Below are 14,579 nucleotides of genomic sequence, written 5' to 3' on the forward strand. Positions count from 1 at the left end.
CATGCATTCTATCTTATGTTAGTTATTTTGTTTTGCATGTAATTATAATCATTTAGATTCAGTTTTGTTGTGGGTTGCATACCTTTGTATGTATTTGTGTTGAATTCTAGTGTGTAGTTTCTGTTTGACTTACACATAGTTTTTTCGATAATTTTATCTTGTTTACCTTTCATCATTTTTTTGCAAGGCCTTGTTTTCATCTTTTTAAGTCATCCTGACTGGTGCCACTTTTACTGAATAATTTATAAATAAATGATTCAACTTGAGTTCTGTCTCCTTTTGGGTCATTTCTACTGCTCACCCCTGCTATTACAAAAACAAAGAACCTCTCAGCTCACACCATCATGAGCTTTTGCTGGTCGAGCCGGTCCCTGTCGGGCAGTTCACTGTACTGTACACACTGTAATACATCTCAATAATGAAGAATCAAATAACGCAGGACAGGATATTGATAAGCAAAGCAAATTCATCAAAGGAAGCAATGGAGAGCATCCCCTCGTTTATGTCTCTATAAACGGCCACAGCTGCCGTCAGCTTAACTGAATTAGCACGGATGATGATGTGTAATCCCCAAACTCATCAATATTTGGTACCGTATAACTCGTTCACGGATTTGTTCCACTGTGTTGTCACCCCAGCCGTAATTTACGCAAAGAGCTCTTACGCCAATTAAAGCAAAGAACACATTGATCCCTGCATACTACTGACTGTAATTTACAGTCATATTTGCCAACGTAATATTTGCCAACAAGATTGGAATGATAGTGTATATGTATTCAGGGGTTTCTTGTAATCCAGGGCGTCATTGGGTTACGCAAATTGAGCTTATGATGCGTAGTAACGGATGTTGTTGTTTTAGTGCAGGGGGGCGGACGCACATGTTGCACACGAGTCCTCTTTCCTGTTGGCACGTAAACAAACAGAAAACGCTTCATTAAGGTACTACCTGCTGCTGCATTGATGTAGTGACGGCTAAATATATTTCTTTATTTATTTTGAAGAGTTTACCTCTTCCCGTAAAACTGTAAACAACGGGAAAATACACATGGGAGTCACAGTGACCGGTGCATGGCAACTGCATCAACACGACAACAAAACAGTCATTTCCATAAACAGGACATGATCATTAAAATGATAACAAAAAAAGCCTTTAAAGACATGATTAAAATATACAAAGGACAGTAATGAAAATAGAAATTGCAGAATGGTCCGCCTCTCCAAAAAAACGACGTACATTATTTCAAGATAGATTTGAAGGTAAATAGATTCAATTGTATTATGTTATGTCTGATTTTAGTTATTTTTGGCTTGCTGTCACTATTATTTCTTTCTATTACATTGAAAAATGTACAATGTTAGTGTTTCTTTCTCTCTCTGATAAATTCACTGTATTTAAATTGTGTTTAGGGGGCGTTACCTATGCTAAAACATTCCCTTATACAGTGTTTAGGGGGCGTTACCTATGCTAATACCTGCCCTTATATAGTGTTTAGGGTGCATTACCTATGCTAAAACATTCCCTTATATAGTGTTTAGGGGGCGTTACCTAGGCTAAAACGTTCCCTTATACAGTGTTTAGGGTGCATTACCTATGCTAAAACATTCCCTTATAGTGTTTAGGGAGCGTTACCTATAATACCTGCCCTTAAATAGTGTTTAGGGTGCATTACCTATGCTAAAACATTCCCTTATATAGTGTTTAGGGAGCATTACCCATGCTAATACCGTCCCCTTATATAGTGTCTAGGGGTAGTTACCTATGATACCTGTCCTTATATAATGTTTAGAGTGCATTACATATGCTAATACCTGCCCTTATATAGTGTTTAGGGGGTAGTTACCTATAATACCTGTCCTTATATAATGTTTAGAGTGCATTACATATGCTAATACCTGCCCTTATATAGTGTTTAGGGGGTAGTTACCTATAATACCTGCCCTAACATAATGTTTAGGGGTAGTTACCTACGCTAATACCTGCCCTTATATAGTGTTTAGGGGGCATTACCTATGCTAATACCTGCCCTTATACAATGTTTAGGGGTAGTTACCTATGCTAATACTTGCCCCTTATATAATGTTTAGGGTGCATTACCTATGCTAAAACATTCCATTATATAGTGTTTAGGGGTAGTTACCTAAAATACCTGTCCTTATATAATGTTTAGAGTGCGTTACATAAGCTAATACCTGCCCTTATATAATGTTTAGGGTGCATTACCTATGCTAATACCTGCCCTTATATAATGTTTAGGGTGCATTACCTATGCTAATACCTGCCCTTATATAATGTTTAGGGTGCATTACCTATGCTAAAACATTCCATTATATAGTGTTTAGGGGTAGTTACGTACCTGTAATACCTGTCCTTATATAATGTTTAGAGTGCGTTACATAAGCTAATACCTGCCCTTATATAGTGTTTAGGGGGCATTACCTATGCTAATACCTGCCCTTATACAATGTTTAGGGGTAGTAACCTATGCTAATACCTGCCCTTATATAATGTTTAGGGTGCATAACCTATGCTAGTATTGACTGACTAGTTATAGGAACTTTTGAAGTGAGTGCTGCTTGCTACTTTCCTTGGAAAACAGTTGGCAACACTGGGCTGGATTTTTTAGTTGGATCATTTTTTTTAAATCTAGCGTATACTCTTGCTAGTTTCTCAGCATTACCAACCCTAGCTTTAATATAGAAGCAATAATCATGGCCACTTGTCGCTGCTCTGTCACCTTTTGTACAATTATGTCCAGCACCATAGAGAGGACATTGTCAGAACGTGTATACCATTATCCCCATTTGTACGATTCTTCACATCTTGTCCCTCTCTTGGAGACAGCAGGCTTTTTTCTCCGCCTTCTAGTGGGGCCTTTTAGAAAAGGTATACCATTTTTGACTTTAGACGTGATGGGACTACCTATATGACCTCATTCATTTGAAGCATACTGACACTTTCTTCATCTATTTCCTCCACCTTCCCCATCGTTCTAAATAACCCTGGGCTATAATTCATCACATAAGTTCACTTCTCTCGCTTTCTGCTTCCTCCCCCCTCCTAACCTCTTTCCATCTTTCCTTCCATAAACTCTCTCCTCTCCTCTGCTCCATCCTCACCCCTCCCTCCACCATCATTACTGCGTTAATGAGGCGAGCAACGATTGAGCTCTGTATGTAAACAAAGAGTTTCCCTGTCACCGTGGATCGATACGGCTGATGAGTGCCACGTGATCGTAGCAGCAGACTGATGGGAAATGACAAGAATGTGGAATCATTAACATAAAGGAATAACAACTCCTGCATGCGTCAGTCATAGGCCGACGCTGAAATGAGCATTTCCATCAAACAAGTCAAGTTAATGTAGCAGTCTTTTACATATTTAATAAAGCATGAATCAGCCATAAATGAATTATAAATAGATTCTGGAGTGCAGTTATTACCACTGCAGTCCTCCTTAAAAATAATGACACCAACTTAAGAAAGCCTTGACATTTAACATTTACAGTCTCCCAATGAATATATTAAAAGTGAGACCTTACAGTTACACAACATGGAATATATTCTCCCATTAAGATGAAGAAGTGACAGAAGAAGAGGCACCAACTTCCTCATCTTTTCCTTGTCGCCGAGAGACATGCGTCACCTCTCTGTGGGAGACTCTCTTCAGTCCGCCCAGGGAGGGAGATTAACATGTTTTTTTTCTAATTTGATCATAGTAATTTTATGAGTCTGTCAACGAGAGGCCTCTGCAGCAGTGACGGAGGCTGGTTCGCAAAATGGCCTTTAATTTTGGCTGCCAGTCTGAGGAAGTGGATGAGTCACAGCGAGCACAGATCGGCGGCGTTCGATCAGTTGGCCCGCTGTTCTTTGCTGGAGGAGTTAGCTGCACAAACACATATAATATGCATTTCCCTTCTTATCGTGCCTTTATTTCCCTTTATACTCTCAATGGCCCTCATGCAGGAAGCAATATACGAACACATTCACTCTCATTTATGTTCGTAGCCACGATTTGTTCTTATTTCGTTAGTACCCATTGATTTCTTGGAAATACCTTCCCTTATATAGTGTTTAGAGGCTTTACCTATGCAAATACCTGCCCTTATATATTCATTAGGGGGTCTTACCTATAATACCTGTCCTTATATAGTGTTTAGGGGAACGTTTGGTACATCTAGAGTTGACTTTCCTTATTTTTAAGAGAAAATATAAGAGAAATTTAAGGGAATGTTTCTGCGTGAGGCCCAATAACTTGGGGAAAAAAAGTCCAATGGCTCTCGCTCACTCACTTCTTGATTCAGTTGCTCACTTAATGACTTTTACATTGACTTGCTGACTTTTTCACTGAGACATTCAAATACTGACTTCTTTTCCCAGCAGTGACTTCACTAACGCAGGTCTCTTCCTCCCGCTATACCTCCCTCCTCTCTTTTTCTAGCACACATTACAAAGTACACTCACTGGCTCCCATGTGCCTGAGAATGAACTGGGCATAAATCAACACCCCATGGACACACGCACACACACACACACACACACACACACACACACACACACACACACACACACACACACACACACACACACACACAGACACACTTTCAACTCTGTCCAGCCAAAACAGATCCAGGGCAGGAATCCACATACAAACAAACACTTTGTCCCGATTAACGACATTACACAAACTGTAACCACAGTGCTGCTCCTCCCTGTGGAACTAGTTTTTAAACATATGACTGCTGAAAGCAAAATGTATGCTGCTTACCTACGTCAGTAGTGGTTTAGTGAATATGTGTGTTGTGTGCATGACGGGAGGAGTGGCAGACACCCCTGTTGACTGAGGGGCCACATTTCTGCAGGGGAAAGGAGCCGTACGGAGTTACATTGTGCTCTTGCACGGTGTAGAACTTATTACTAAGAGTCACATACAGGATGTAACAAAACACTCACAGTGTGATTGGACAGGAGAACAAAGAGCTGGATTTCATTTCATGTCATAGTTATGGCTGTTTTTTTTCACATTTTTAATGTTTTTGTACTCAGGCAGTATACATTACCTTATCAAAGAGTAGCATTGTAATTGTTGTCCATTATAGATTCAATTTAATTTACATTTCATCATGTATTCCATGGTCAGCTTACAAAGTATATAATTAACCCGATCTCAATAGCACGACATTACAAGGACATTTCTCGTGTCATGAGAATGCAATTTAGCCTTTCTGCGTGTCATTTGTACGCTTCTTTTTGAGTGTCACACAACTAAACTTCAGGTAAAGGCAGCGGTTGGGTTTAGGCGACAAAACCACTTAGTTAGGTTTAAGAAAAACATCATGGTTGGGCTTAAAATAAATATATAATATAAGTAAAATATGTAAAGGAACAACCGAAATACGAATATGTCACTAACGTCACTAACTTCATAATACCTCTTTGAGACATGAACACTGGTATCCTGGTTGACAGTCATGTGTTTGTTTGACCCGACCACATCCCCTCCCACCCACCATAAGCAGTCGTTCTCACTTTTTTATTCTATATCACTAGCTCTGAGCGTAGCATGCTTGCACTTGCATTTATCTGTTTGACATGCAAACTGTGTAACATTATATATTAGATTTGTAGCTTGAGTTTGAGGGCAAAAAATGTGACTGAGCATACTGATGAACAGTGGAGAGAGGAATTATGCTGCAGAAGTGGTTGTTGAGGCATTTTGCTGGATATTTGGGTCATTTTTTAGTTTTTCTCTGTCCAACTGGGTCACTTTTTGAATTAATTATAATGGATGTGAATCCAAACTGGCATGCTCTGTAAAAGAACCAGCTACAAATTATTCAGAAAAACCCAAAAGCGGGGACTGTTGAAAACATCGATTTTCAGTGGAGAAGTCCTTCAAAGTTATAATCAATAGGATTTCAGTCCTTGCTCATTTGGCTGTTCCTAGTCGCCACAGCTGTGTTTGAGCAATAGAGCTCTGATCCAGCTGTAGGAGAGTGAACAGTAAACAGTGAGGCTGATGTCAATGAGATGAGATAACAAACATTGTATACATTGCATTGTTTCCTGAATCCAGCACAGCAATGACGGACTCCGCCACTAGCAATGGGAACTTCTGTAAAGAGAGGTCACAGAATGTAAATTGTATCTAAAACTTGGTTCAATTTCATGGAAATGTTAAGGATTATAGCTTCAAAGTTCTGGTGTTAGAGCATATTTGTCTTATCATTTCAGTGAAACTGAATATTTGAGTTTTGCACAGTTATGAGAGAGATATAAATAAAATCCTCCGCATTTGATTGGACCACTAAAAAAGTGGGCCAGTTTAGAATCTAGCACGTCGCTAAAAGTTGCAGATTGATTGATGGATGGATGTCATGATATTGGTTGGTACTAACTTACGTAAGCACATGTGTCATATTTTGTTTTACAGGAAGAAAGGGCAAAGGATTTTGATATAAAAATACAAAGAAATATATATTTCTTTAATTTTGTTTGCATACATTGTTAAATAGGTGCAAAATTCACCTGGGGAGGTGATCTAAAAGGGTTAAAAAGGCATTTTTGATTTAATTTCAACTTTAAAGTAACAGGCTCACTCAATGCAATAATTTATAGTATAAAACAGATGGGACTATAATTAAAAAATAATCATGTCAATGCAATATTTGCAGAGGGTTAGAGTTAGGGTTAGCCGTGTCTGTGTTACTGTAAAGTAATAACCACCACAGCACATTACCGACCATATTCTATACAGTGGTCATTTGTGGCTTTATAGTCCCTTGCTGCTTTGCTACTTTTCTGGGAGGAAAATGATATTGGCTCTTGAGGAAATGCGTGGGAGTTTTTGGATTAAAATTCAAAAGACTGATTCAGCTTCTCAGCATGAATACCTCTTCAAAAAATGAACAAAGGGAACATTGAAATCCTTCCAAAAGAGTCTTAAGCATACAAAATTTGAGCTCCTGTATGTTGTGTCACTTTTCATATCAAGGGATAATCTTTGGGATTTAGTCAGCAGATTTGAGTGAGACAGACTTTGTTTATTCTTTGTAAAAACCTGAATGAAACAGAAGCTGGGGGATGGATTGTTAACTCACACACTGTTTCCAGGTAATTGTAGTTCCGTGTGAATAGGTTGTGAATAGGTGTCATTACAGGAAAGGAACATATTTTAAGTGGATTTTTTTGTCACATTTAACTTTGCTCAACATCTCCCTGTGCTGGTTTCCGAAAGGAAGCAGCAAAGAGTATAGAAGCAAAAGAGACAAAAAGAAGAGACATTTTGGACTGAAAACACCAATGAGTCTGTGGTCATGGATGTACAGTATATAAAGAGACATCTGTAATTTAGAGGATAATTTTTTTTAGGTAAATCAACTTCCCAGTACGAGCTCTTAAATAGCCCTCATTTAAAGCTTGTACCGTAGTGGATGTATTGAAGTCTCTGTTCCCAAACAACCGGCTATCGGCCAGTAGCTAGTAGTGCTAGTAGCATGACATCAACAGAATTTAATGTATTTATAGGCTATTTACTAACACACAGGGCAAAAGCAAAGGACACAACCTCTTCTACATCCATGGTCTGTGGTCTATTGGACATCCATTTTTTGGATCCTGGACATGAAAAAGTTTGAGATTGCTCTCAAAATTTATGGGCTGTATTTTTCTAACTTCCATTTATGTCCATCGCTCACTTTATGCTCCTCAGGGAAGCGGCCGGGCAAAACAGTTTAATAAATAAATAAGTAAGTAAGTAAATAGTTATAATAGAATGCATATTTATAATAGTTTTATGGTTCAACAGAGGACATTTCGGTTGAGACATTAAATATGTACTTGTACAGCACTTTGTAGGCGGACGTTTTACTGGCGTCCGATGGTCGCTTTCAGTCCAACATGGCAGAAGCGTAGCTCTGCTGCTGGGCGCTGATGTTGCATAAAAAATGACCGATTAGCTTTCACTTCTTATCAACATACAGTACGTTCTTTGGTAGCGGTCTGAGCTGCATTCACTTTGAACCACTTTGTGTCCTCACCAGTCACCTCATCTATCATCTCTACCAACAACACTTGACCTTCAGTGTTTGACCTTCTTATTGTCAATGTTCCTCTATTCGTCCTTATCAGACACATAGTTGAAGTGGTGCTCTGGCAGAGCACCCACTAGGTGATCAACTCTCACTGGACAAGAGGTACAACAATTTGAGTCTTAGATAAATACAAGGATTCGGAGAAGCAAGAGAAAAGAAAATTCTTTTACATAACCCGACATGAGACACATCCCATCATGTCTCAATGGCTTAAAAGAGGTCTGAATCACAAGGTAAAGACAAACATTACTGTACGTCAGACCTTGAAGAGACACAGGATGATACTCCTGCCATCACTGTTGAGTTCCTGTTGCATAACACAGTGAATCACAGTGTTGGTGAGAACGCCCACATCTGCAGGTGAATGGTGCGTCTCTGATGCTTAATGATGCACTCTCATTAATTGCAAAGTTTCTAAAGTACATTCAACGAGGCTCTCACTGTCGTCAAGTGCTTCAATTTTATGCAAAATCTGTTTGATCATAAATCATGGATGGTAAATGTAAAGTCAAAGTGAAAATAAATGTCTTATTTGCTAAAGAAATTGGTATATTTTTGGTGCTTTGTTTATTCACAGGGACCTTGACCTTTGACCAACAAAATCTAATTAGTTCATCTTTGAGTCCAACGTTTGAAAATTTGAAGAAATTTCCCTCCAGTCCCTGAGATATTGCGTTTATGAGAATGATACAGATGAATGGACGGATGGACAGACGGACAACCTGAAAACATAATGCCTTCGGCCACAGTAGACGGCGGTGCGGAGGCATAAAAAGGGGAGATAGTATCTTGTTTCTACGTTTGTAGGCTATACAGGCCTATGACGGGCTCCAGTCAGTAAGACGAGGCGAAGCAAGTTTATTTTTATGGTACCTGCAACAACAAGGCACTTCAAAGTGCTTTTTATAAGCCACGGAGGTTGAAAGCACGTCACCTACCGTAGCAAGACTGGGTCTCAACTGTCAGTGAACCGCTGCCCACACACAGGCATGGAGCTCAGACTGACTCCAGTTTGTAACAGCTGAAGTATCAGTATGGTTTACATTTACTTACACACAAAATGAGGAGAATTCAAATTTCAGTTTGACTTTTATGTTATTCAATTAGGCTGCTGATCACATTTTTAAATTACTAATTATTAGGGCTGTCAATCGATTAGAATATTTAATCGTGATTAAATGCAAATTAATCAAAAAAAATTTATCTGTTCAAAATGTATCTTAAAGGGAGATTTGCAAAGTATTTAATACTCTTATCAACATAGTAGTGGGCAAATATGCTTCCTTTATGCAAATGTATGTATATATTCATTAATGGAAATCAATTAACGACACCAAACAATGACAAATATTGTCCAGAAACCCTCACAGGTACTGCATTTAGCATAAAAAATATAAGCTCAAATCATAACATGGCAAACTGCAGCCCAACAGGTAACAACAGCTGTCAGTGTGTCAGTGTGCTGACTTGACTATGACTTGCCCCAAACTGCATGTGATTATCATAAAGTAGGCATGTCTGTAAAGGGGAGACTCGTGGGTACCCAAAAAACCCATTTTCATTCACATATCTTGAGGTCAGAGGTCAAGGGACCCCTTTGAAAATGGCAATGCCAGTTTTTCCTCGCCAAGATTTAGCATAAGTTTGGAGCGTTATTTAACCTCCTTTGCGACAAGCTAGTATGATATGGTTGGTACCAATGGATACCTTTTTTAGTTTCATTTGATGCCAGCCAGCTTAAAAAAAACTGAGCCCTCTACACCTCCAAAAGATAGATTGTGTTAATGCATTAAAGACCGAATCCTGGTTGAGGAATGGAACGCCATCCCACAGCAACGTGTGACCAGGTTGGTGACCAGCATGAGGAGGAGGTGCCAGGCTGTTGTGGCCGCGTATGGATCTTCCACCGCTACTGAGGCTCCTGACGGTGTATTAAATTAATAAAGTGTAAAATTGCCAGTATGTCTTGTTTGTTCCTTGTTACTGATAGAGAGTTCAATCATCCAATCCACCAAACATCTCAAAACAAGAGTCAACACCAACAGGAGAATACACTGTTTACCATTGATGGAGCATTTTGGCAAATTTTTCGTGTGTGCTACCCACATAATCAGCTGTGCTGCTCATCCCACAAATGCATGATCCTTAAAAGTTGGACACCATTGTGAAGGTAAATAAACAGGCTTTCCAACGATGTAAAATACAATGACCATTAGCATTGTAACAACAGAGAAATAATCCACCAAACACAAATTTCCAAACTTTTTTTTCTGGGTTTAGTACATTTCTATTCGTGCCTCATGGTGTGTCGGCTATTGAATTTATGTAACATCTTCAATTTCATTATTTTCATTGCCGAGGCGAACATTTGCAATAACCAGACCCTGTGAGCTCATCTCTCATTTCCTTTGCAACCAGGATCTCATTTTCCCACTGAGGCCTTGAGGCTTGGAAACGTTCTTACAGCTCAAAGACAACAGGACAACAATTAGTAGGTTCTAAAAAACACAACTGGGATGATACGCTGTGTGTGGTGTGTGTTCATCATACATCATGTCGATGTTTGCAATGTCTGACTATCTTGAAGCTGCATGTGCTTTGGACCAGAGCCAACAATTACTGTCTCTTACCATAATCCACAGAGGCAGCAGCACAGCATATCTGTCCTGCTGTGAAGTCGGAGGACAGAGAGACACAACAAGTGAATCAATCTGTTTTCTTTCTGCAGGAGGGAAAAACAATAAACACTGTGTGATAAGAAGGCCCTAAATACACTTAAAGCTATAAGAAATTTACATTTATTATATCACACTGTTTTGTTTTTTGTAATTTGACTGGAAATATAAACAGACAAACACATGACATACTCTAGTCAGTTGAGCTGTACACACTACACTATTAACACTTAACTTTACATGAGGTTTTACATGAATGATACAATGCTCATTTTTAACAAGGAGCATTGATTTACAATATTTACCAAGAGTTCATGTGCCACGCTCACAAAAGTTATGTTTACTGCTGCTTACAGCAGTGGTTCCCAACCTATTTTCCTTGTGTCTATGAAAAGCTGAGACCCACCCCCGAGATTTTCATGACGTCATCACCCTAAAAGAAATTACAAATCCTCAAACAAAATCCTCAATTTGAGTAAAGCGATTCAGTGTTTTAAATTAGTTAGTCTTTTTTTTTTTATTAAATCTTAATTTCTTCTCTGTGTGCGGCGGGCGGAACAGTTTTTGACCTCAGTGAAAATGTTGTTTTTGAAAGGCTAAACGGCAACAAATATGGATTGAAGCAGATTATTTTGTTAGATAAAAACATGTTGTGAATTTTGGAAATGATTACATCCATCTTTTTTTCAACAAATCTTGACTTTTGGACTTTACAACGCTCTGGAGTTATTGGAAAAGTTTGGATTACACAAGTCTGAAACAATCCTTCGCAGCCACTACTGGAATCTAATTATACTAATATTATAATACTCATAATATTAGTGGAGCCTGATATTCATTTGCAATTGTGCAGAAATAATGGGTTTAAACACAATTTGGCCTACTAAGTAGCAAAAAATTATCAAGCAAGTGTGTTCTTATTTTAGTTATACATGTACAAATCTAATTTTGTCAACCTCAGAGCAGACAAATGCTGGCGCACCCTCTGTGATCTTTGGCGCACCCCTAAGGGGGGCCTGGACCCCTGTTTGGGAACCACTGGTCTAGTACAAGGGGTTCTTTTAAAATGAGTACAACTCAGAAAAGGCTTCAAGTAATAGAACGTGAGGGGGAAAATGCAAATGATCAGCTGTTTATGTATGTAAGTAAGTAAAATAAACAATTAACATTTAACCTACTGAACTCCTGAGAGTTTGTAAATGGTATGTCTGATATCCAATCTTCACTAGATTTTTGTAACAATAATGTTTTTAAAAATCCCCTTTATTCCAAACATTATTCCCAGAGGCAAATGAGAAAAAAATGCAAATGAGCAGCAGATTTTGCAGCTCAAGTAAGTGAAAATAAACAATTAAATGTTTGAAATGACACAGGAAAAGGCTATATTACGTTCTCATGACACGTGGAATGTCCTTGCCATGTCGTGCTATTTCCATAAGATCGGGTTAAACAAACGGATCTCTACGCAGTGCCCTCAATTCATGGTTTTCAAAAACTATGCCAAGGCCGTCCTGTTCATCCATTGTGACACCGTGAATAATATTGATATCTTATAGGATCCTTAAGGAGACTGACGCACACCATTTGTGATTGGCATATTCGGAAAGGTACAGTAAGGGAGGAGTGATCTGGGCAAGAAAGATGGTACACAGTTATTGAGGGAGAGTGATTGTGCATTATGACTGAGGTTTCTCTTGAGCTCTGACATGGTCCAAGATATTCCATAAAAAAAGAGTTTTGTGGAACGTAAACATAGGGTGAGTGCAGATGATACAAGAGACTTTCCAGGCAACAGGGAAAAAGAAAGAAATACCACATCTATACCGCGTTAGTCATGATTAGGTCCCATTTTTTCTGCAATTGTCCCCACTGTAATCAAAATACAACATTCACAAAATAATTGTCGCACCATGAAGGAACAGAGGAAACGTTTGCAGTAGCCACAATCGTACATTACAATGTATATCACCAAACAAAACTGAATATTATCCGCAGTGCATATTAACTAACTCTTTCTTATATGCACCTGTATATGCTTATGTATAAGTGTGAATGTATTCCAGGCCACTTCACTTGATAAAGAGGTGTAAATATTGCTACAATACAGGAAACTGTAATCTGATATGTTAGATAAGTCGGAGGCGCGGAAATGCAATAAACCAGAGCTCAAAATAAAGTGTTTTATAACATTTATGCATAACATTTCTGTCTCTGACCTCGTTAACTGTCTGCTGTTGATGAGTTTGAGACATAATCAGACCAAAAACGTAACAACGCTACATTGCTTAGCAACGTTGATGCTTTTGTGTGTGTGTGTGTGTGTGTGTGTGTGTTGTTGTTCTCACCAGTCTTCTTGGGGCACCGCAAAGCCCTCCACAATCTGCTCATTCATGCTCAGTGCAGAATAAAACCTCTAAGTCTCTCTGTCCCACTGCATGGTATATTCACATAGAATATATTGGTAAGACTTGTTCAACAGCAATGTTAGAACTATGAGAGAATATCAAAACATCCCTATTGGATGCTGATTAACAATGCTTGATTGTGATTGGTGCACAGTACAGGCAGATAGAGAGATGGTCTGCGCAGCCTCAGTGTGTCATACTAACATGTCGGGAAGGAGGCTAAATAACGCTACAAAGTTAGGCAACATTTTGGCGGGGAAAAACTTGCATGGCCCTTGTCTCATGGGTCCCTTGACCTCTGACCTTAAGATATGTGAATGGAAACGGGTTCTATGGGTACCCACGAGTCTCCCCTTTACAGACATGCCCACTTTATGATAATCACATGCAGTTTTTTGCATGCAGTATAAATGTGTTATTTTCGCCTATTCTAAAAATGGTGTGTTTGAATATTTCTGCATACTGGGGTCCCTAAACAGTCTTGGAATTACATAAATTGGATATCACTGTAAAGCTGAGACTCTTGTGGATCCAATGAGCCCAACTGTATTTATGTGTGATGATGTTAGTCCCCATAGGAGCCATTTCAATGTAGTGAGACCATTTTTTGAATCTTCACCTCACTGTATAAAATGACCTGTGGTGACCTCTAGGATAATCACAGCCTCATGAAACCTTACAACCACAAACTAGAGACCTAGATGGATTTCCTAGCTAGATTGACAATAAGGGGGTTTTCTGATCAGTTTCCAGAACAGAAGTGCTCGCCATCCACTCACCAAAAAATGCAATTCTTGCAGAAATCTCCAAATGTCAAAACATTTTGATAACAAATCACAGCATGGCTTTTTCTAAATTGCTGCAACAACTTATGAGACATAATAGAGCATGGGGATGACCATCATATACTTTTATCATAATGTTCTAAATCCTTATACACTTTAACAATGTATTTTAATTCATTCATTCATCATTTATGACGAGAACAACTTGACACACAGTTCTGAGCTGCATCTTAAATTAATTCAATGGTGCCCATCTTTCAGATGATGTACACCACTTATATGTGACATCTACTGTTGACCTGCTATCTCCCTTTAAAGACCGCCTGTACCCCCCTAAAAAAGACAAAAACACGTCTGTTGTGGGTCTCAGAGAGTTGAATAAATACTTTGAGCTATAACACGTTGTCATCTGGAGTAATACTTGTACACAGTGTACAAAACAAGACATGGTGTCAGAGTTAAAACGATTTTCAAACGACATGTCATGTCATTGTAGAAAGCGACCACAAGCCACTTGAGTCCATTATGTGAAAACCACTCACAGCAGCACCGCCAAGGCTACAGAGGTATGACTTCACTATCATCCACAGACCAGGCAAGGACATTCCTGTCTCTCTCCAGGAA

The sequence above is a fragment of the Sebastes fasciatus genome, chromosome 20 (genome assembly GCF_043250625.1).
Source record: "Sebastes fasciatus isolate fSebFas1 chromosome 20, fSebFas1.pri, whole genome shotgun sequence".
Taxonomy (NCBI): domain Eukaryota; kingdom Metazoa; phylum Chordata; class Actinopteri; order Perciformes; family Sebastidae; genus Sebastes; species Sebastes fasciatus.